Genomic DNA, 21,072 nt, shown 5'->3' with positions numbered 1-21,072 from the left:
TGCTGAGGCAGGGAGCAAGGTATAGCTTCGGGTATCATAACACACCAGGGTACTGAAGCCCTGTGATTCAGGACCAGCATACTGCGGCTCTAATTGGTAATATTTTCTACTTCACAGTAGCTGAGCTGAATTGCATAGACTTGGAGGAGTAAATGAAACAAGTGTTTTATGGAACAACAGGAAAACCATTTAAATCTATAACTACTATGCTTATGTTTCCTGTTTTCTTGTCTACAGTGGAATGTAAGTGGTATCTATGAGCCACACAGTCATTTCATTTTATGTTTGCAAATAACACCACAGATGATATTATATCCTTGCTCTAGTTCCTAGGAGACTTAAAAGGCTGAGTTGACAAAACAGGAAAGCTTAATCATTTATAAGGATGTAAACAACCAGATTTCCCCCACTACCACTAGTCCCAAAATGCTGGAATATGGAAGGAATTCATAGAAACCAGAAATACTGATTTCTCTGCCCCACAGAGACAAAGATCAAAAGATTACACAGTTCTTTTTTTTTCTTTTACTAGAAAGAACAGATACTTCTCTGAATTGCCTGTAAAGTTTTGCCACCTCTAAAATTTTGTAATGATCCCAAAGTTTAATCCTTAAAATTGGAATTATGTATAAAAATGCTTCTAGAGGGACATCCGGGTGGCTCAGTCAGTTAAGCATCTGCCTTCAGGGCGGGTGGTGATCCCAAGGTCCTGGGACGGGCCCTGATGAGGCTCCCTACTCAGCGGGGAGTCCACGTCTCCCTCTGCCCCTCCCCTGCTTATGCTCTCTCTGTTTCTCTCTCAAATAAATAAATAAAATCTTTAGAAAATGCATGAAAACATTGCAAAGTACTTATCATTTATTTTATAATTTAAACTAAGAACAAAGACTAAAGGTACAGGCAGACATGTGCAGACACTTAGGCTGTTTAGAACAGAATGAAAGACTGTAAAACTGGCAGGGAACGTTTCCATGAATGGGCATAAAAACAGATAAAGAGGAGGGAGCTGCAGGTCTGTCTGACAAATTTTTCTACAAATCGGCCTTTTTCTTCTAAAATATGCTACTGTAACACATTTATACGTTACCTTGCCCTGAGACTGTGCTGATTTGGTCAGTTGGGCTTTATGTAGTAAAACTGCTCCGATAGGAAGGGTCCATCGTCCTGGTGTAATAGCATGAGCATCGTCTTTCACTTTCAAAAGTACTCGGATTTTGGCAAGACACGGCCACCTGTACAGCACAGTGCCATATGTGAGATCCAGGGCTCTTCACCAAATTTCATTCATTTAAACATTATCTGCTTTATATGCCGTTTACCTCCCATGTGCTAGGACTGATTGTCTGAACTATAGAAATGAAGATGTTGGGATCTCTGGGTGGCGCAGCGGTTTGGCGCCTGCCTTTGGCCCAGGGCGCGATCCTGGAGACCCGGGATCGAATCCCACGTCGGGCTCCCGGTGCATGGAGCCTGCTTCTCACTCTGCCTGTGTCTCTGCCTCTCTCTCTCTCTGTGTGTGACTATCATAAAAAAAAAAAAAAAAAGAAATGAAGATGTTGTCCCTAGCCACATGGAGCTTGTGTGATACAATGCGACAAGCACCCTATAATGATAGGGAAGTTTCAATAAACACTTTTTTAAAAGTTATTTTGTTGTTGTTGTTATTTTCTGATTAAGAATGGTATATTTGTCAACCAAACATGTTGGTTTTGGGTTAGCCAGAACAGTATAATGGTGACTGTGGGCAGTTTGTTCCCTTGCTTGCTTGCTTGCTTTTTTTTTTTCAATTTTTAATTTTTTCAATGATTTTGAGAGTGAGAGTGGGGGGAGAGGCAGAGGGAGAGAATCCCAAGCAGACTCCCTGTTGAGTGTGGGACCCAGAACTGTCCACCATGAACACAAGAAAACAGGAGTGTGAATGGTTCTGGTATTTCCCTCTCACATAGAGCAATTTCTCTCAGGCCGGGGTTTTGAGATTTGGGATTTTTCCATTGGCTTAAGGAAAGGAAAAACCCTGAGTGAGTGTGTTGTCAGAATGCCTGGATTCAAATTCCGACTCATTAAAAGTCATGACTAAGTGGGCTTGGGCTCCTTACTCCTTTATTTCTCTAGTGTCTATCTGTAAAAATGAAGGTAATTAGTGCCTTACTTCACAGCATTGTCAAGATTAAAAGAGCTAACGCACGTAAGGATTGAGAATGGTGCTGACACATGTCATGAACCCTCCTTATGCTTTAGCTGTCATTTATTTTTTTAAGTTCTTAGTTTATTAATCCTCTCATGAAAAATCTGCACAATCATCACAGATAAAGTCACTGCAGAATCTTTACTCCTTCTGTTGTCCAATATCTAGCTCACTTTTTTTTTTTTTTTTATTATTGCCAGAACTGCAATGGCTTTTGCAGTCTCCCTGACTTTCTTTGGCCTGTTCTTGGGATCCTTTTGCTGTTTTCCTGACCTCTTTTTCTTCTCATGTAGGCTATGTCTTGCAAGTCTATGTTTGGGTTTGTTTTTCTTTGCATCATCCAAGGAATCCTAAATCATGCCAAAGCCAGTTGTCTTGCTGCCACCAAAATGGGTTCTGAATCCATATACAAAGATGACATCTGGGAAAGCCTGGATGGCTCAGTGGTTGAGCATCTGCCTTTGGCTCAGGGCATGATCCCGGGGTCCCAGGATCAAGTCCCACATTAGACTCCTTGCAGAGAGCCTGCTTCTCCCTCTGCCTCTCTCTGCCTCTCTCTGTGTGTCTCTCATGAACAAATACATACAATCTTAAAAAAAAAAAAGATGACATCTGGTGTGCTCTTGTCCATTCTGGCTAGTTTTTCCTGAATTTCTTTCTTTCTTATTTATTTATTTATTTATTTATGATTTTCTGAATTCCTTTCTTAGGTACTGTTACCTTTCCAAGGTGAAGAATATCAATGACCATCTGTTTCTGCTGAAGTGGTCAATTGGTCATGAACCTCCTGCTCCAGATCGTTACTGTGTCCTTCATGATGGCAGCTGAGCTTCCAGCAGCCAAGGAAGAGAAAGTTAACAATCACTGCTTTAAAGGTTAAAAAAAAGCTTCGCTCCCATGGTGTGAACAGAGCCATGGTACTTTATCTATTTAGGCTGGATGAAGGGATGAAGAGTCCCCTGACACAGAAAAGAGAAGGTGTTAGATAATACCATTTTGCTCCAATTTATGAAAATGAGGGATCTAGTGGCACAGATGCTAAATTCTACCCAGTAAGAGCTGGTGTGAAATTTTTTCCTGCAAAGACCATAAAGAAACAGAGTATTTCCTAAATTGAAGAAGGGTTATCTACTGGGGCACGTTTTTAATACTAAGTCTGCTTTGGAAAGCAGATTCATTTCAGAATGTTTACATATTTTCACTTATTTAATGCTACTTCTAATATTTGCTTCACAAGTCCCAGGATGGTAGCACCCATCCAGAAATCACTTCTGTATAAACTTGGCTCTTCGTTTATACCTTTATTTCTGAAAACTTCTCCTCCTCCTCCTCCTCTTCTTCCTCCTCCTCCTCCTCCTCCTCCTCCTCCTCCTCCTTCTCCTTCTTCTTATTTGCTGAAAGGAAACCTTGAAAGATAGGCTGATTCCAGGCTTGTGGCAGGAAATTAAGAGGAGTGTGGGACATCTTGCTGTGCTGGAAAACAAGGAAGCTATTAAGAACTAACGCCAGGTCAGAAAGACACAGGAACGACCCAGGGCAAGATACCGGCAAAGGAATGAGAAAAAAAGAAGAAAGAGAGAGATGGAGCAACTATGGCAAAATCTCGACAACTGTTTAATCTGGGTGACACATGCGTGGGGGTTTGCTTTATTATTTCTTGTTTTTGTTTGAATTTTTTCATTTTTAAACTAAACACATAATTTAAACCTTCTTTACTGCAAAGCAACCCCTATGCATTCTCTATAGAGTTAGACAACACAAATGAATAAAATAAAAAGCACTGATAATTCTATCACACAGAGAGAATTACTGAACTACTCTAGTAACTTGTTGGAATGCTTTTCCGACATTCTTTACTGCATATGCAAATGTTTAAAAACTAATTTCTTCTCCTTCAACTTCTATCTTCCATGGCCTAACAGCACCACTTTGATTATATTATTTCCCTGTTTTCTAATCCTCCAGAGCTTTCTATATCTATTGAATATAGTTTGGGCTCCTTGACATTCAGGGTCTTCCAACATTGTTTCCAGAATTCCATCTACTGCCTTGTCTCCATAGACCCCAGCTACACTGGAGAGCCTACATTTCAGTTCAGATTGGATTCTGTATAGATGCCCCAATTTATAATCTGAATGAACACTCAAGACCTTTACAATAATATATTTTGGGATTTCACGGTTTAAGACTCTGGATACAGCTAGTGACTCGTCTCAGCACAGAACCTAATTTTTGTGAAAAGGCCAAGCTGTTACATAAGCATTTTGCCGAGATCCAGGAAAAGAAAACAAGAGCATGCAGTTCAGCCTGTAAGGGATGATTGAAAACTAAACAAAGGTGGGAGAATCTGCTTCCACAGGTCATAATGCTTCTGCAATATCTGTTTCTGCTCTGCGGTGATGGAAGGAGTGATAGCAGGCCTCTTGTTTGGCTGAATACAAGGGAGCACGCAGTGCCCCCAAAGGTCCTAGCATCACATTCTTCTAGAATTAGAAATTTTGGTTCCTTGAACAAGCTTGTCCTTTGTTCAACTACATTGCATTGACAGCACTTCTTTCTCTGCAGCTACAAAAGGTAATAATTTGGGTAATTAAAAGTTTAACTCCATTGTTTCTAAACATCAGCAATTCTGTATGTCAATTATTTTGTGTAGATTTTTTTAATCACTGGGAAGATTCTTACTCTTGGTAGATGAATATTATCCTCTTGTTTATTTTTACCAAATTTTCTAAAAATTAGTCTTTTTCTTTTCCTGGCTCGCACCAGTATGGGTGGTCAAAACTACAATCCAAATGAAAATCTAATCCTAAATGTCTTCCTTTTTCTACCCCACATGCTTCCGAATGCTGTGAATCAAAATATATGATCTTCTGCAAAGATAATTTGAAAAATAGAATATTTATCTCTCCATATGAGTTGGAGAATGGAGGAAAAGAGGGGTTTATGTTAAGCTCGTATTCCCCCAACCTAAGAAAGCCCGTCATGGTAAAATTCCCTTGTATTGTAGAGCCTTATTTGGTAGAAGGGAATGGAAAACTACTGTTTTCACATATTTAATTGTTCAGTTACTTAAGGATTAATTAATTTTTAAAAAGATTTTATTTATTTATTCATGAGAGACACACACACACACACACACACACAGAGGCAGAGACACAGGCAGAGGGAGATGGAGGCTCCCTGTGGGGAGCTGGATGCTGAACTCGATCCCAGGACCCTAGGATCACACTCTGAACCAAAGGCAGATGCCCAACCATTGAGCCACCCAGGTGCACCTTAAGGATTAATTTAAAATGTGTATTTCAGTTTATATTGTTGAAAATGGCTCCACTTCATTTCCTTGCATTACTAGGCAGTAGGTGATTTTTAAGTCCTCCACATCTAAAATGTTATGAGCCTATGAATCTTTCTCTCTGATAACTATGGCTTTTTGATGTCTCATGGTCACTACTCAGAACTGTTCTCAATGTAATGCATCATTGCTGTAGTGATTATTAAGGGAATGGATAAAATCTCTCAGACTCCAGACATCCCAAAAAATTGGCTGGATTTTTTTTTTTTTTAAGAATACTCAGAACCCATTGTATTGTGCTTTATTCTCTCTTCTAGACAATTAATTGTGGCAAACATATAGAACTAGCTGACAGGGCCAAAGGATTCTGAGTTTTCAGTTGTTAGATATTAAAAAAACCAAATCAGATATATATGTATTTATCCAGTTTTCTCTTTTACTCAGGTAAACTTTATGTGAGTTTTATCCACAAGGACTTAAGCCAAAAGTAAATTTAATACCTTCAATTTTTTTCCAGTTTGACATATAATTGTCACATAGCATCGTATTAGTCTAAGATGTACAACATATTCATTTGATATAAGCATATAACATGAAATGATTACCACAACAACTTAATGTTTATTAACTCACATAATTAAAATTTTTTCTTGTTTTTTTTTTTTAAAGATTTTATTTATTTATTCATGAGAGACACATAGCGAGAGGCAGAGACACAGGCAGAGGGTGAAGCAGGCTCCCTATGGGTACCCTGATGTGGTACTCCATCTCAGGACCCCAGGATCACGACCTGAGTTAAAGGCAGATGCTCAAGCACTCAGCCATCCAGGTGCCCCCAATTGTTTTTCTTGTAATGAGAACTTTTAAGACCTACTCTCTTAGGAACGTTCAGATTTACAGTATTGTTAATTATAGTCACTATGTTCTACATCACATCCCCACAAGTTACTTATAACTGGAAGTTTGTACTTTTGACTACTTTCACCCATTTTCCCTCTTCCTCTCCCTGCCTCTGGCAGCCACCAATCTGTTCTGTTTCTATGAGTCTGGGTTTTTTTTAGATTCCATATATAAGTGAGATAATATAGTATTTATCTTTCTGTCTGACTTACTAAAATCAACCAATTTGACACTAATAAATTCAAAACTGAATTCTTGAGACTTTCTCAAGTTTTACCACCTGTTTATCTTGGCTATTGCTCTATCAGTATTCTGTAATACCATGTTTAAATTCACTTTAAAATAACTTCCTTTTGTAACACATTAACCTCCTAGATCAAGATAAACCCAGGCTAGAACACTTTCTATAGGAAAAACACCCCAATCTAGAAATTAGCTGAACCCCAAGTCTCTCCAAAAACTAATGTTGATGAAATTTCTGCCAATAGGTTTTTGTTCTAGTAATTTTTTTAACTGTCAGCTTTTAATTAAAATACAATTAAACAGAAAGCAAAGCTATTTATTTTTTTATTTTTTTATTTAAAATCATTAGAAGCGAGTGCCAGGGTGGCTCAGTTGGTTAAACATCTGCCTTCAGCTCAGGTCATGATCCCAGTCTCCTGGGATTGAGTCCCACATCTGGGATCCCTGCTCGGCAGGGAACCTGCTTCTCCCTCTCCCTCTGCCTTCTGTTCCCCCTGCTTGGCTCTCTCTCTCTCTCTCTCAAATAAATAAATAAATAAATAAATAAATAAATAAATAAAATCTTAAAAAAATAAATAAAACCATTAGAAGCATAAAACTGGTACCTATATAGAAATGTTAAATTGTCCTAGTGATTTCTGACCTGTCCATCTTAAGCTTCAGATAAACATGTTTGTGTTTTATATACAGAAATACATATAAAGGGTGTGTATATATGTGTGTGTGTATGTGTATGTTTATGTAACATGCGTGTGTGTGTTTTCACCAAATGTTGATTTACCTATCATCTCCTCTAAAGATAGTAAGTATTAAGTGAGGTTTAATTTATTACCAGCATAGACTACCTCCAAGTACCAGAAAATTCCCTAGGCCAAGTATCTCATGCCCTAAGTAGTCTGGTTTTGAAAGATTAACCTGAGGTGAAAATACTGAACTGGTGCTTGGATGGATGAGATTCCAGACTGGTAGTGTAGATTCGGGAGTTTTAATTATCCAGCACACTCTGTGTAAGACATGGGCTAGGCCATGTGGGGCATGCAGAAGGGCAGATCTTGATTATTTTTCTTTCTCAACCACCACCACCTCCTGCTCCTGCTCCTTCTCCTTCTTCTTCCCCTCCCCACTGTTCCTTCTCCTTTTTGCTCCTCTTCCTACTTTTCTTCATAGTATTTTTATGCTTGTCTTTTTTTTAAGTAATACATGTACAGTTGATCCTTAAGCAACCCAATCCCCTGTGCAGTCAAAAATCTGTATATAACTTTTACTGTCCCAAAACTTCACTACTAATAGCTTACTGTTGACTAGAAGTCTTGACCAATAATAGTTGTTTAACACATATTCTGTATACTGTATGCATTATATACTGCATTCTTATATTAATGTAAGGTATAAAAAATGTTAAGAAAATAATACCCAAAGAATACAAAAAATACTAATTTGAAGGGATACATGCACTCTAATGTTTATAGCAACATTGTCTACAATAGCCAAATATGGAAACAGCTCATGTGTCCATTGACCATTGACTGATGAATGGATGGTATATACACACAATGGAATATTACTCCCCCATAAAAAAGAACAAAATCTTGCCATTTGCAATGATCTGGATGGAGCTAGAGGGTATTATGCTAAGCGAAGTCAGTCAGAGAAAGACAGACACCATATGATTTCACTCATGTGGAATTTAAGAAACAAAACAAATGATAATAGGGGAAAATGAGAGGCAAACTAAGAAACAGACTCTCAACTGTAGAGAACAAACAGATGGCTACAGTGGGGGATAGTTTGAAATAGTGATGCGGATTAAGGAGTGTACTTGCTGTGATGAGCACCAGGTGATGTATGGAACTGTTGAATCACTACACTGCACACATGAAATTAATATTACACTATGTGTTAGCTAACTGGAATTAAAAAACTTAAAGAAAATCACAAGAGAAAATGCATTTATAATAGTGTACTGTATTTATAGGAAAAATCTGCATATAAGTGGATCTGCACAGTTCAAACTTGTGCTGTTTGAGGATCCATTGTACTTGGTAAAAATAATTCATGGTGCAAAAGGGTATTTAGCAAAAAACATTTTTCCCATTCAGTCTCCTAGTCACACTGCCTGGAGACAACCACAGCCATTAATTTCTTGCAGATCCTCCAGAGGACACAGGCGTGTGTGTGTGTGTCTGTGTGTGTGTGCAAATATCCACCATACCCTCTTTTTAAATCCAAATAGAAGCAAATATATTTGTACTTTAAAAAATCTGTCTTAAGGATCTTCCCACAACAGCATATGAAGCTCTTGTCATTCTGCACACTATTCTGTTGAATATATATATCACAATTCATTTCACCAACCCTTATTCTAGACACTTTCTATTACATACAATTGACAAAATACTTCCTAGTACATAAGTCTTTGGAAATTCCCAGTAGTGGAACTGTATTGAAATTTTTAAAATTTTGATGCTGGCATATTACTCACCAAAGGAGTATACCAATCTATAATGCTGTCTCAACCACATAATATACTATCAAACTTTTTGATCCTTGGCAATCTGTTGTATGAAAAATGGAATTTTATTGTTATTTAAAAATTAACATTTTTTCGTATGTTTAAAGACAGGTTTTTTCCTCCTATGACTTAGCTTGTTTTTCCACTGGACTGTTTTGTTTTGTTTTGCATGCTTACTAATTTATAATAACTTTTTGTATAAGAAGAAAATTTTCTTTTGTCAACATATATTGTAAATATTTGTTCCAAGACTGTCATTTGCTTTTTAAACTTTGTGGTAATTGTTTTGTCATGTCATGTCATTCAAGATCATTCATAGTCAAATTTAAGAACCTTTCAACACTAGTCTGTATCTTGATGAGAAAGACCTTCCTCCACCAATATTATAAAACAATTTTACCATCTTTTATTCCAATACTAGTTGGATATTTTTATATTTAAATATCTGATTATCTGAAATTTATTTTCAAATAAGGACTATGGCACAGATCAAGGATCAACATTCGTTTTTTTTCTCAGATGGCCAGTCATTTGTTCTGTAACTATTGATTGAATAATCCATCATTTCCTCATTGATAGAAAGTATTCGTTTTTTTAAAAAAGATTTTATTTATTCATTCATGAGAGACCCAGAGAGAGAGAGGCAGAGACACAGGCAGAGGGAGAAGTAGGCTCCATGCAGGCAGCCTGACATGGGACTCGATTCCGGGACTCCAGGATCACACCCTGGGCTGAGGGGCAGGTGCTAAACTGCTGAGCCACCCAGGGATGCCTGAAGTGTTCATTTTAAACAACTTGTTTATTGCTATGAAACTTACATGGTAAAATGTATAATCTGAAGTATAGGGCTAGACTGGTTTCTGCATATGTTGATAACTCCTTAAAGCGCTACCCATAGTAAGATGTAGAACACTGCCAGGGCCTCAGAAGATCATCTGTGTTCCCTTCTGTCAATACTCTCTCAAAGTAATCATGATTCTGACTTCAATCACCATATATTAGTTTGACCTGTTCTTGAAATTCGTATAGATGGAATCTGATAGTACATCATTTTGTGTCTGGCTTCTTTTGCTAAAAATTATGACTGTGACCTTCATCCATTTTGCTGTGTGCAGATTAGTTTTATTCCTACATTGTTGTGTAGTATTCTAAGAACACACCAAGATTTTTGTAGTTATTCTAACCTTAGTGGACATGTGAGCTGTTTCCAGTTTGGGGCTATTCTGAATAATTCTTGTATAGATCTTTTGGAGGATATAAGTATTCATTTCTGTTGGGTATATACCCAGGAGTAGAATTGATGGGTCCTAATGTATATATTTGCTAACTGTAGTAGAAACAGCCAGTTATCAAAGAGGTTGAATTGATTTACATTCTCATTGGCAGTGTATGAGAATGTCCACATGTCTACATTTTTTTTTTTTTTTTTGCTGACACTTCTAGGGTCAATTTTTTTCATTTTAATCATTCTGATGCAGCTGTAATAGACACTGCTATTTCTTATTCTGAGGGTTCTTACATTCTGTTCAACTGTGAAAATGTCTTAGAATGACCACCATGACAAAGAAAAGGAGGCTAGATTTGGAGTAAAAACATCTGAGTTCAAGTTTTGACTTATACTTAATGCGGAGAAATGTGTGAGTGCCTAGAGTAACTTTTCAGACTCACTAGTATTTGGGAATATGGTGATAGCTGCCTCGTAGAATTATTATAAAGATTGAATGCTGTTTTAAAATTATTATGAAGATTAAATTATCTAGTATAATTAATATATCTGAAGGAATTTTGAAGGGAAAGCACTCGAGTAGACAAGTGTTTATTAAGATCCTACTGTAAGCCAGGTGCTATTCTAGGCACCAGGGTTAAATTAGTGAACAAATAAAGATTTTTGTCTTCCTGGAACTTAAATTCAAAGGTAGATACAGACATAAAACAATATATAAACAATTGTTATTATGTCTATAAAAAAGTGATAAATGCTGTGGACAAAGGAAAGAAAAGATGGAGCAGGGGCACCTGGGTGGCTCAGTTGGTTAAGTGTCTGCCTTCAGTTCAGGTCAGGGTCTCAGGGTCCTGAGATCCAGCCCCACATCAGGCTCCCTGCTCAGGGGGGAGTCTGCTTCTCCTTCTCCCTCTGCCACTCACTCTGCTGGTGCTGTCTTGCCCGTGCTCTCTCCCTCTAGAATAAATGAATAAAATCTTTTTTTTTTTTTTAAAGAGTACAGTAAGGAGATCTAAGTGTTAAGAGGATGTTGCATTTTTAGATAGGAAGGCAAAGTAGGACACATTGAGAAGTGACATTCGAGCCAATGTCAGATGGAGATAAGAAAATGAGCCACAAAGCTATCTGGTGGAAAGGGACTCTAGGCAGGGGAGAGCTGAGGCAAGAGCAAGTCTGCCATGTTGAAAGAATTGCAGGAGGCCAGCCATAGTTGGAGTGGAGACAAGTGGGGGGCAGTAGGAAAAGAGATCATAGAGGTAACTGGATGATGGTGGTCCTGTTGGTCATTGTAGGAACAATGACTTTTTTTTAATTATTATTCTGAGTAAAATGGGAATACAATTAGTATTGAGCCAGGAGTAACATGATCTAGTTTATTAATTTTTTTAAAGAATCACTGTGACTGCATGTGTCTAAGCCAGCTCTGCTGCCATGACAAAATACCATACACTAGGTGACTTAAATAACAGAATTGGATTTTCTCATAGTTCCAGGTATCAGAAGTCTGAGATCAGGGTGTCAGCGTGGTTGGTTTCTTTCTGGTGGGAGTGTTCTTCTCTTTTCCTGGATTGCAGACTGCCTGCTTCTTGCTGTGGGGAAGCAGAGGAGAGATCTCTCTTATTCTCAAGAGACCATCAATCCTATTGAAGTAGGGCCTACTACGCTTGTGACTTTATTTAAAACCTTTAAATCGGGCAGCCCCGGTGGCTCAGCGGTTTAGCGCCACCTTCAGCCTGGGTGTGATCCTAGAGCCCGGGGATCGAGTACCCACGTCGGGCTCCCTGCATGGAGCCTGCTTCTCCCTCTGCCTCTCTGTCTCTCTCTCTCTCTCTGGGTCTCTCATAAATGAATAAAATCTTTAAAAAAATCACACTTAAAAATAAATAAATAAAATAAAACTTTTAAACCTTGGACAGCCTGGCTGGCTCAGCGGTTTAGCGCTGCCTTTGGCCCAGGGCGTGGTCCTGGACCCAGGATCAAGTCCCATGTCAGGCTCCCTGCATAGGGCCTGCCTCTGCCTCTCTCTCTCTCTCTCTCTCTCTCTCTCTCTCTCTCTCTCTGTGTGTGTGTCTCATGAATAAATAAATAAGATCTTTTAAAAAAAGTTTAAACCTTAATTCCCTCCTTATAGGTCCTGTCTTCATATATAGTCACATTAGGGGTTAGGACTTCAACATACAAATTCAGGGGGATACAATTCAGCCCATAGTAGCTTGCAGTTTGAAATTTTTAATGTCAGCATTCTCAAACACACCCAAGTCAAAAAGATTGCCTTGAAAATTAACCATGTAATGATGGTATTAATGGTTTTGATGGTTTGCTATTGATGTAACCAGTTGCTCTGTTTTTCCTATTTGTGCCTATCCAACTGCAAATGGGCAGTATATGTTGATATTGATTTACTTGAGATTTAATTGTCATATCACAGTTTTAGATGTACAACATAACGATTTGATATTTGTATGTATTACAAAATGATCACCACAATAAGTCTAGCTAATATACAGCACCACATGTAGTTACAATTTTTTTCTTGCAATGAGAACTTTTAGTATCTACTCTTAGCAGACAGTTATATATTTAAATGTGCCATGATTAAGTTTAGGTTCTAAAGTACAGAAGCAGCTTCTCAGTACCCATTTTACCTAGAATGTTGCCCTGCTTCGAACAGAATTCAGCTCCTTCTCACCTTCATTCAATACCCAACAAGGTCACTCTCCATTTTTCAATGGAAAATATATAGACTTTGTTTAGATACTCTTGTTAAGTATAATAAAGGCCACAGTCCCCAGACTTTGAAGGGGATGTGTTTATTTTAAGCTCATGTGGTGCGTTTCCAATCATTTTTACCCTGAAATTTGGGAGTGTACATTTGGAAACACTTCACCTAAGTTTAGCCATGTTAATGAGAATTTTCCTTCTGTTGAAGAAAAGGATATTCTCTTCATGCTTCGTATCAGAATCCATGAAAGGCACTGTTTATTTGCATCTAATCTGCAGTGAGAAGACTCAACAGCCTGCAGTTTTCCAACAAGTCAACAAAACTAAAGATCTTACATGGTAGTGAAGCTCTTTTAATACAAAGTTTGTGAATTCCTTAACAAGTCAGGAAACAAATTCTACTTTTTAAAAAATATTTTATTTATTTATTCATGAGACACACAGAGAGGCAGAGACATAGGCAGAGGGAGAAGCAGGCTCCCTACAGGGAGCCTGATACGGGACTTGATACAAGGACCAGGGGATTACTACCGGAGCCAAAAGCAGACACTCAACAACTGAGCCACCCACGTGCCTCCAAATTCTACTTCTTATAACAACACACCGTGTCAGTTAAAAGAACAGTATGCTGTTTCACAAATTTTAAGGTCATCGTAGACTTTGGGTAGATGTTGCTTTCTTAAGAGATCCAGAAAAACCTTGAACTTAGCACTCCATTTCTCTAGGCGCGCTTCTTAATAAACACAGCAAAATAAAGAAGCTGTATAAGTTTAAACTTAAGTATTTCCCCTATTTTTTATTTTCTAAGTTCCTTCTTCTCACTGGGAATGGACGTTTCAATAAAGCATTACATTTCATAAAGCTCATTAAATACAATTGTAACAGACGTCTTTAACTGTGATAAGTCTCTGAAATTAAAACTATAATTTCTGATTTTCATGGTGCACTTGGTAAGTTTTCATTTTCACTGTTTCTACCCTGGTTCATGCCACTGAGCCTTCTCAGTGGGCTCTTGTACCAGATTTTTTTTTTTTAATCTAGAGTCCCTGATTCTACTGTCACCCTCCTTCTCTGTGGAGCCATCAGAACCATCAGTCTAAAACGTAAGCCAGATTCTACTATTCCTCTGAGGTCTCTTTGTTGGCCTGGAACATTCAGGTCTCTGGTCTTCACTTGGTTCCCTCTTGTCATTCATGTCAAGCAAACTGTCACCTTCTCTGTCTCTCTCTATTTAAAGATTTTATCTATTTATTCATGAGGGACACAGTGAGAGGCAGAGACACAGGCAGAGGGAGAAGTAGGCTCCCCACAGGGAGCCTGATGCGGGACTCGATCCCAGGACCCTGGAATCAATGACCTGAGCTGAAGGCAGATGCTCCACCACTGAGCCACGCAGGTGCCCAAAAGTGTTACCTTCTCAAGCAGACCTTCTCCATGATTTCTATCTGATGTAACCTGTGTCTTCTCCTAAACACCCACCATTTCATTCTGTGTTATCTCTCTTTTTTAAAAGATTTTATTTATTTATTCATAGGGACACAGCTAGAGAGAGAGGCAGAGACACAGGCAGAGGGAGAAGCAGGCTCCATGCAGAGAGCCCGACGTGGGACTCGATCCTAGGTCTCCAGGATCACGCCCTGGGCTGCAGGCGGCGCTAAACCGCTGCGCCACCAGGGCTGCCCATGTGTTATCTTTTTTAATTACAGGACTGTTCCTATTGGAAATTATCTCAATCATTTACTTGCTTTGGGTTTGCTGTTGATGGACTTCAGGATGTGATTCCCTAAAATGCGGCAGCTTGGCATATTGAATATTTGAAACTAAAACGGTTTGAGAAAAGAGGAGAAGCAGGCAGGTCTCTCTGACCTTCTCCCTCTTCTTCTCTGAAGCAGGTCCTAAGACCCTCTGAGGACAGGTACCCTCTCCAGACCCGGAGTAAAAAGGAGCATCTGGATATCCAAGTTGGAGGGATATCAAGAAGATTCTGAGAAAACAGGCTTTGCTGAGTTTTCAGGGTTTATTACTCTCAGCTCATATTCTTTGCCCTATCACACCTTTCTATGACTTTCAATTCTTCATCAGTAGCTTACAACAACTGAGGTTTAATCATTTCTTCTGGTCTTTATTTCCTTATGAAGGCTCCTATGTCACATAAAACTTAAATAAAATAAAGTTGTATGTTTTTCTCCTGTTAACGTGTCTTTGTCAGTTGAAATTTCAGACCCAGCCAGGGACCTAAGAGGGTGGAGGAAACTGTCTTTATCCCCTACACTGTCATCCTCCCCCCTGTCATCCTGTTCATTGCCGTAAACCAACCCCTAAGACAATGCCTATTTATCATGGGCACTTTATTTTTTGAATAAATGTGTGTTAACTATACTAAAGACAAAGTACCCAGACCTATGGGAGAGACACAAACAAATCAGGGTGAGATCTTGCTCTTAAGGATCATGAGGTCTACTGGAAAAGAAAACACATAGAGATAGCATGCTTTTAGTTCTGGAGAAGGAAGAGCTGACATCCAGCTATAGAAAATCAAGGCTGGCCTTGAGTAGGAGATTGTATTTAAGCTGAAAGCTGAAAGATAGGTATTTTGGTATTTTCTATTTCCTTCAATGTTCTCTTTGTCCTGCTTTGCTAGAGGAACTTGACATCTGACTGCTTAACTAACCCCCTTTCAAAGCATGTTGGCACTGCACTCGGTTTTGAATGTTTCTATTGTTCTGTGATTTGGGCTGGATTCATTTAGTCATTTGCAGGTGAATGCGTCCATGGGCAAAACTGCATGTTTATATATGAAACATAGTAAGTGATACAGATTTTATTTTTTTATTATTTTAATTTTTTAGTAATACAGATTTTAGACAATAGTCTGTTTAACTGAAATACAATCTTCCGTGTAACTGCTTTTGTAATTGAGCAATTTTAACTTTAGCATACAAATTAGCTCACAGACCTCAGCAAGTAAAAATGCTAATAAAGTGTAAAGATATAATGGAACATCAATATTGAATTCAGTTAGGTTATTAATGTTAGACTACATTACATATGTCGTTTCCATAATACAGGTAAATATGGATGTTTTCTGAACCTGTGAAAGACTTTGTTGACCAGAATTTTTAAAATTCCAGGTAATTTTATTATAATCTGTGGGAAGAAAAACAAGATGAATGTTCTGATGCTCCACATAGAAGGCAAACCTTTGTTTTATCTGTATACTCCTCTTCTCCCCCACCCTCTGCCACTATCATACTTGAGAATGACTTCACCTAAATAATGATTTGATTTATGATTACTAGTGATTCAAGTTTTCACAGAAGAAATGACTGAGGATATAAAAACAAGTGAAATAAAAGATTTCTCCCCGCACTTGCCTTGCTTGGGCACAAACTCCAGCACAACTCCAGGGGTGCTGACCACACGGTTGCCAGTGTGGGTGATGGGCTTGGGGCCCTCCACACAGAAACTGTGCATGGCACCTCAGACTGTACAGGGCGGTAGGTAAGCATGAGTCATTTCAGAAAAATGGGGGGGGGATCCCTGGGTGGCTCAGCGGTTTAGCGCCTGCCTTCGGCCCATGGTGTGATCCTGGAGACCCGGGATTGAGTCCCATGTCGGGCTCCCTGCATGGAGCCTGCTTCTCTCACTGCCTATGTCTCTGCATCTCTCTCTCTCTCTGTGTGTGTGTCTCTCTCATGAATAAACTTTAAAAAATCAGAAAAACGAATTTCTACCTGCCATTCTGAACTTTTCTAAGTAGAAGGGTTTATTTAGCTCTCGTTAGGAACACTGTGTCCAAAATCATAAGACAAAACACATCCCCTGCCTTGTCAGAAACATTGTATACTAGAAGCAAATTAGTGTAGTCTGTTTGTGGAGGACACTATGGATTGTTTACCGAAAAGCCGGGCTTCCCTTCTTCATATTTGCTAAGAGAATACCATTCACCACCCCCACCCCCTGCTGCCTTGCCCCAAGTTCAAATATTGTGCAGCCGTGCAGTTTATAAGATGCTGGATCTCCTTTTGAGCACCCAAGGGTGAAACCGGTTAAGGATATTTCATTACTTTTTGCACCTTCAGTTTAGGAAAGGGCATTTGGGCAATTTCGTCCTATTAATAAGCTGGAGGGAAAGACTTGCTCAGAGCCTCTGGGGAGAGGTTTCCTTGGTTTCCAAAAAAGAAATGGGGGAAAGGAGACAACCACTTCTCTCCTTTTCGTCTTTAGACATTGTGATACTTGTGTTGGTGTCTCTATAGCTGTCTTGGGACCTAGGTGGTAAGCAGCATCTTGAAACATTATCTACGTTTATCATATGGATGGTTGGGAGTAGCTCAAAGAAATCTTGGAGATCATCAAATTCAACTGTATCGTTTATTTTTGTTAAACCAGTTTCCATATTGTTTGGCTTATTAATACTCCTTGGTGGAAATCATAACTATTAGCCCAACTATAAGTTTAGGAAGCTGTGATAAACATAGATAGAATTTGGTTATTTGGTTAGGTGCCAATTTACAGATGGACACTCATAATGTGACTCTTTTAATTATGCAGTGATTTCCAGAACAATATCCTACCAGAATTAATTCACTGGAGGGGGCAGTTTATTTCTAAAATATTTTAAAAGTAGAACCTAGACTTACTAAGATGGGTGAACTTAATACTTAGAGAATTACAAGGGTGATGAACAATGCTTTTTGCCTTGTCACGAATACAACTAGCACAAACTAATTTCCTGAATGTTTGCTTTTATGCTAGATCATATGTTAAGTGCTTTCTTGATTCAAATAGCTCCATTCAGTTCTCACAACAACTCAGGTGAGCACTGTTATTATACTCCTTTCAAGGATGAAGAAATGTAGTTTAGGTAAGGTTAAATAGTTTACTCAAGATTATAGAACTAGTAAGTAGAAAAACTGGGATTTGCAGTCTGACTCCAGAGCACAAGATCCTAATCACTGCAGTTTTCTGCCCAAGAGTCAAGATAATGTATTCTTGGTTGAGGCATGCGGCACACACTGTCGGGTGCCTACTTGACATTTATTCTTTCTCCTCTCAAACAGAACCCCTATTTTGTTTGGGGTGACTCATGATCAATTTAATGAACTGTGGCAATCTCATTTTCTTTTTGCCACTAGGCTACAGTGGGCATGTGACCATTTTCTGGCCAATAAGGGAGATTATATTGGTTGGGGTGGGGGGTGCAGTCTGGGAAAGATTTTCTCCTTCATACACATGGGAGCAGCACTGTCTTTCCTTGCCTTCCTGCTTGTACAGTGACCTCTGAGGATGTCCTATCTGGAGCTGTGGCAGCCACATTGCAATCAAGAGGTGATGAGCCTGGAGATAGAAGCTAACATGCATACGATGGTAGAGAACAGGCACAAAAAGAACTGGGTCCTTAGTGACATGATCGTGCTACTAAACTAACCCTGAGATTACTTAACATCTGAACCTTGTGTTAAAGATATAATACATGACCTTATTCTTGAAGCTGTTAATATTTTGTTCCTCATGGCCAAAAGTATCCTAATGGATGCAATCCAGGCAGGAAAAGACATTTCCCCAAGAGGTGCTGTGAAAGTAGATGATGTGGAGGTTATCAAGATCTCATCCAGGAATCTGTTAGCTTAGGTAATGCTTCAGAAAAAATACTCCAACTTTGTCTCAGATCTGGGTAAATCTGAGCAATCTGTGTGTCTGTACTAGATGTTTCCCCCTTTTCTCTCTAGATGCACAATTTCCTCTTCTCTGTGTGACTGACTGAGACGGATTGCAGCAAAGGGTTCTCTTGCCCTCTGGCTTCTGGGTGGATTTGGCCACTGGGATGCACCAGCAGGAGACCGGAAGAGGGAGGCACAAGTGAGATAGAAATCCTCCAGCATCATCCTGGGGCGATTACTTAAGCCGACTGCATCCCTTGATTGAAGTTGACACATTCCTGTCCGGCTGCCCTTTTCGTGCTGAATTTTGGTTCCTTCCTCTTCTGCAGACCTAGGAGCTTACAGCCTGGGGGTTCCACACTACCCTTGGGGTTTCCCATGCCCGCCCACATCTTTGTAAAGTACCATTTGTTTTCTGTCAGGCTCTGACTGATACTGTGGCATGAACAAAATCACTGCAGTTGCTGAAACTTGGTCCACTCTATCTGACACATGATGAGATTCGGTGGAGTTATTCACTGTGTAAGTAAGGGCTTTCCTCAATTATTAAAGGGAGGCAGGAAACTATGAAATTAGGAGTCACTCGGGATCCCTGGGTGGCGCAGCGGTTTAGCGCCTGCCTTTGGCCCAGGGCGCGATCCTGGAGACCCGGGATCGAGTCCCACGTCGGGCTCCCGGTGCATGGAGCCTGCTTCTCCCTCTGCCTGCGTCTTTGCCTCTCTCTCTCTCTCTCTGTGTGACTATCATAAGTAAGTAAAAAAGAATAAAAAATATGTTAAAAAAAAAAGAAATTAGGAGTCACTCTGCAAACGTAAAACAAAGTCTCATTGCTCAGAGAAAGGTTTCTACTTTGAGGACAAGGAATCAAAGAAGGCTACCTGGAAGAGATGGCATTTGGACTCGGGATGGATAGGATTTGCAAAGATCTTATTTACTTATTCACGAGAGACACACAGAGAGAGGCAGGGACACAGACAGAGGGAGAAGCAGGCTCCATGCGGGAGACTGATACCAGCCGCCCTCGATTTCAGGACCCCGGGGTCATGACCTGAGCTGAAAGCAGACTCTCAACCACTGAGCCCCGCAGGGGCCCCTGGATAGGATTTTTACAAGACAAAAAGCTGGGGAGAGAGTGAGGGAATGAAAATGCTCAATAGTTTTTTTTTTGAAAAATCAGTGCAAAAAGGGACCTGAGATGCTCTTTATTCAATGTTTGCTCTCCCATCGCCGCCTCCTTTACAGATGAATAAACTTGAAGCTGAGATTCGGCCAAGGTCAAGCAGCAAGCAGCAAGCAGCACGCAGGTCTGCTAGTTCCTGGGCGAGTTCTAGTCCTGACTTCTACCTCCACATCACCCCTCATTTTGGGCGGCCTGTGGACTTGTCGGTCTCTCCACCAGAACTACGATCTCCTTGAGAGCTATTCTCTTCACCTTTGGACCCCAGCACCTAGCACAATTTCTGACATAAAGTCATCGTTAATATCACCAGCTGCCAAGGAGGAACCACCCACCTTCCGTGAGGCGCCGTGCAGATATTTTATATGTACTAAATGCCACGCTCGCAACAGTTTGGAGGAGTACAATTATCTCCACTTTGCAGCTGCGGACGCAGCGGTTCGGGGAGGTTGTCTGACTTGCCCCAGGTCACACAGCAGGACTCAGGGCTCTGCTTTACCTTCCGTCACGGGCGTCCGATAACATTTCTTGAATGAGCGCACGAACGAACAAGCACACGCAGCGAGTGCAAGGGATCGGTCGTGAGAGGCCTCCCTGGAGACCTCGGCACGTCGGGCAGCGCTGTGACCTCGGCTGTGCGGGTGGCTCCCCAGCCTAGCACACCTTCCCCGGGCCGCGTCCCGGGCCGGCTCCGAGCTCCACCCCCGGCTCCGCCCGGCTCTCCGGCCACGCCTCCACCTCGGAGTTCTTTCCGCTTTCCCTGTCCGAGTTTTGGCTGGGCTGCAGCCGCCGCCAGGGGGGCCTCCCTCCGCCCTGCCGCGGGGGGCGGGCGGCGGGCGGCGGGCGGCGGGCCCCAGGCCCCAGCCCCTGCCCCTGCCTCCGCCCTCCCTCCGCCCTCCCTCACTCTTCAAACTTTTTTTCCACCCTTTAAACTTCACTCATCCCAGTGCCCGCCTCCTCCACTGCCCCCGACCTATCGGCGGCCCGCACTCTCGCCGAGGGCCCGCCCCCGGCCCGCCGGGGGCCAATCGCCGGCGAGGCAGTCGAGAGCCGGGGCTGGTGTCCCGGCGCCGGGCCTGTGACGGCAGCGCGCCGGGCGCCGCGCGGCGGGAGGGGGCGGGGCTCCGGCTGAGGGCCGGGGAGGGCGAGGGCGAGGG

The 21,072-nt window shown here is 40.8% G+C and overlaps 1 long non-coding RNA gene across 1 annotated transcript; it reads right to left on the bottom strand.

Annotated features, from left to right (window-relative positions):
• Positions 1-907: 907 nt before the first annotated feature.
• On the bottom strand, positions 908-20,761 carry LOC129501527 (uncharacterized). The gene is made up of 4 exons (XR_008662754.1): positions 20,415-20,761; positions 2,906-3,658; positions 1,320-1,520; positions 908-1,232 (listed from the first exon to the last, which is right to left on the bottom strand). It is a non-coding gene; the product is annotated as an uncharacterized LOC129501527 (long non-coding RNA).
• Between the last annotated feature and the right edge of the window lie 311 nt (positions 20,762-21,072).

Source organism: Nyctereutes procyonoides, unplaced genomic scaffold (genome assembly GCF_905146905.1).
Source record: "Nyctereutes procyonoides isolate TBG_1078 unplaced genomic scaffold, NYPRO_anot_genome, whole genome shotgun sequence".
Classification (NCBI taxonomy): Eukaryota; Metazoa; Chordata; class Mammalia; order Carnivora; family Canidae; genus Nyctereutes; species Nyctereutes procyonoides.
Note: the sequence above shows the minus strand (reverse complement) of the source record. Positions and strands in the feature narration are given on the sequence as shown.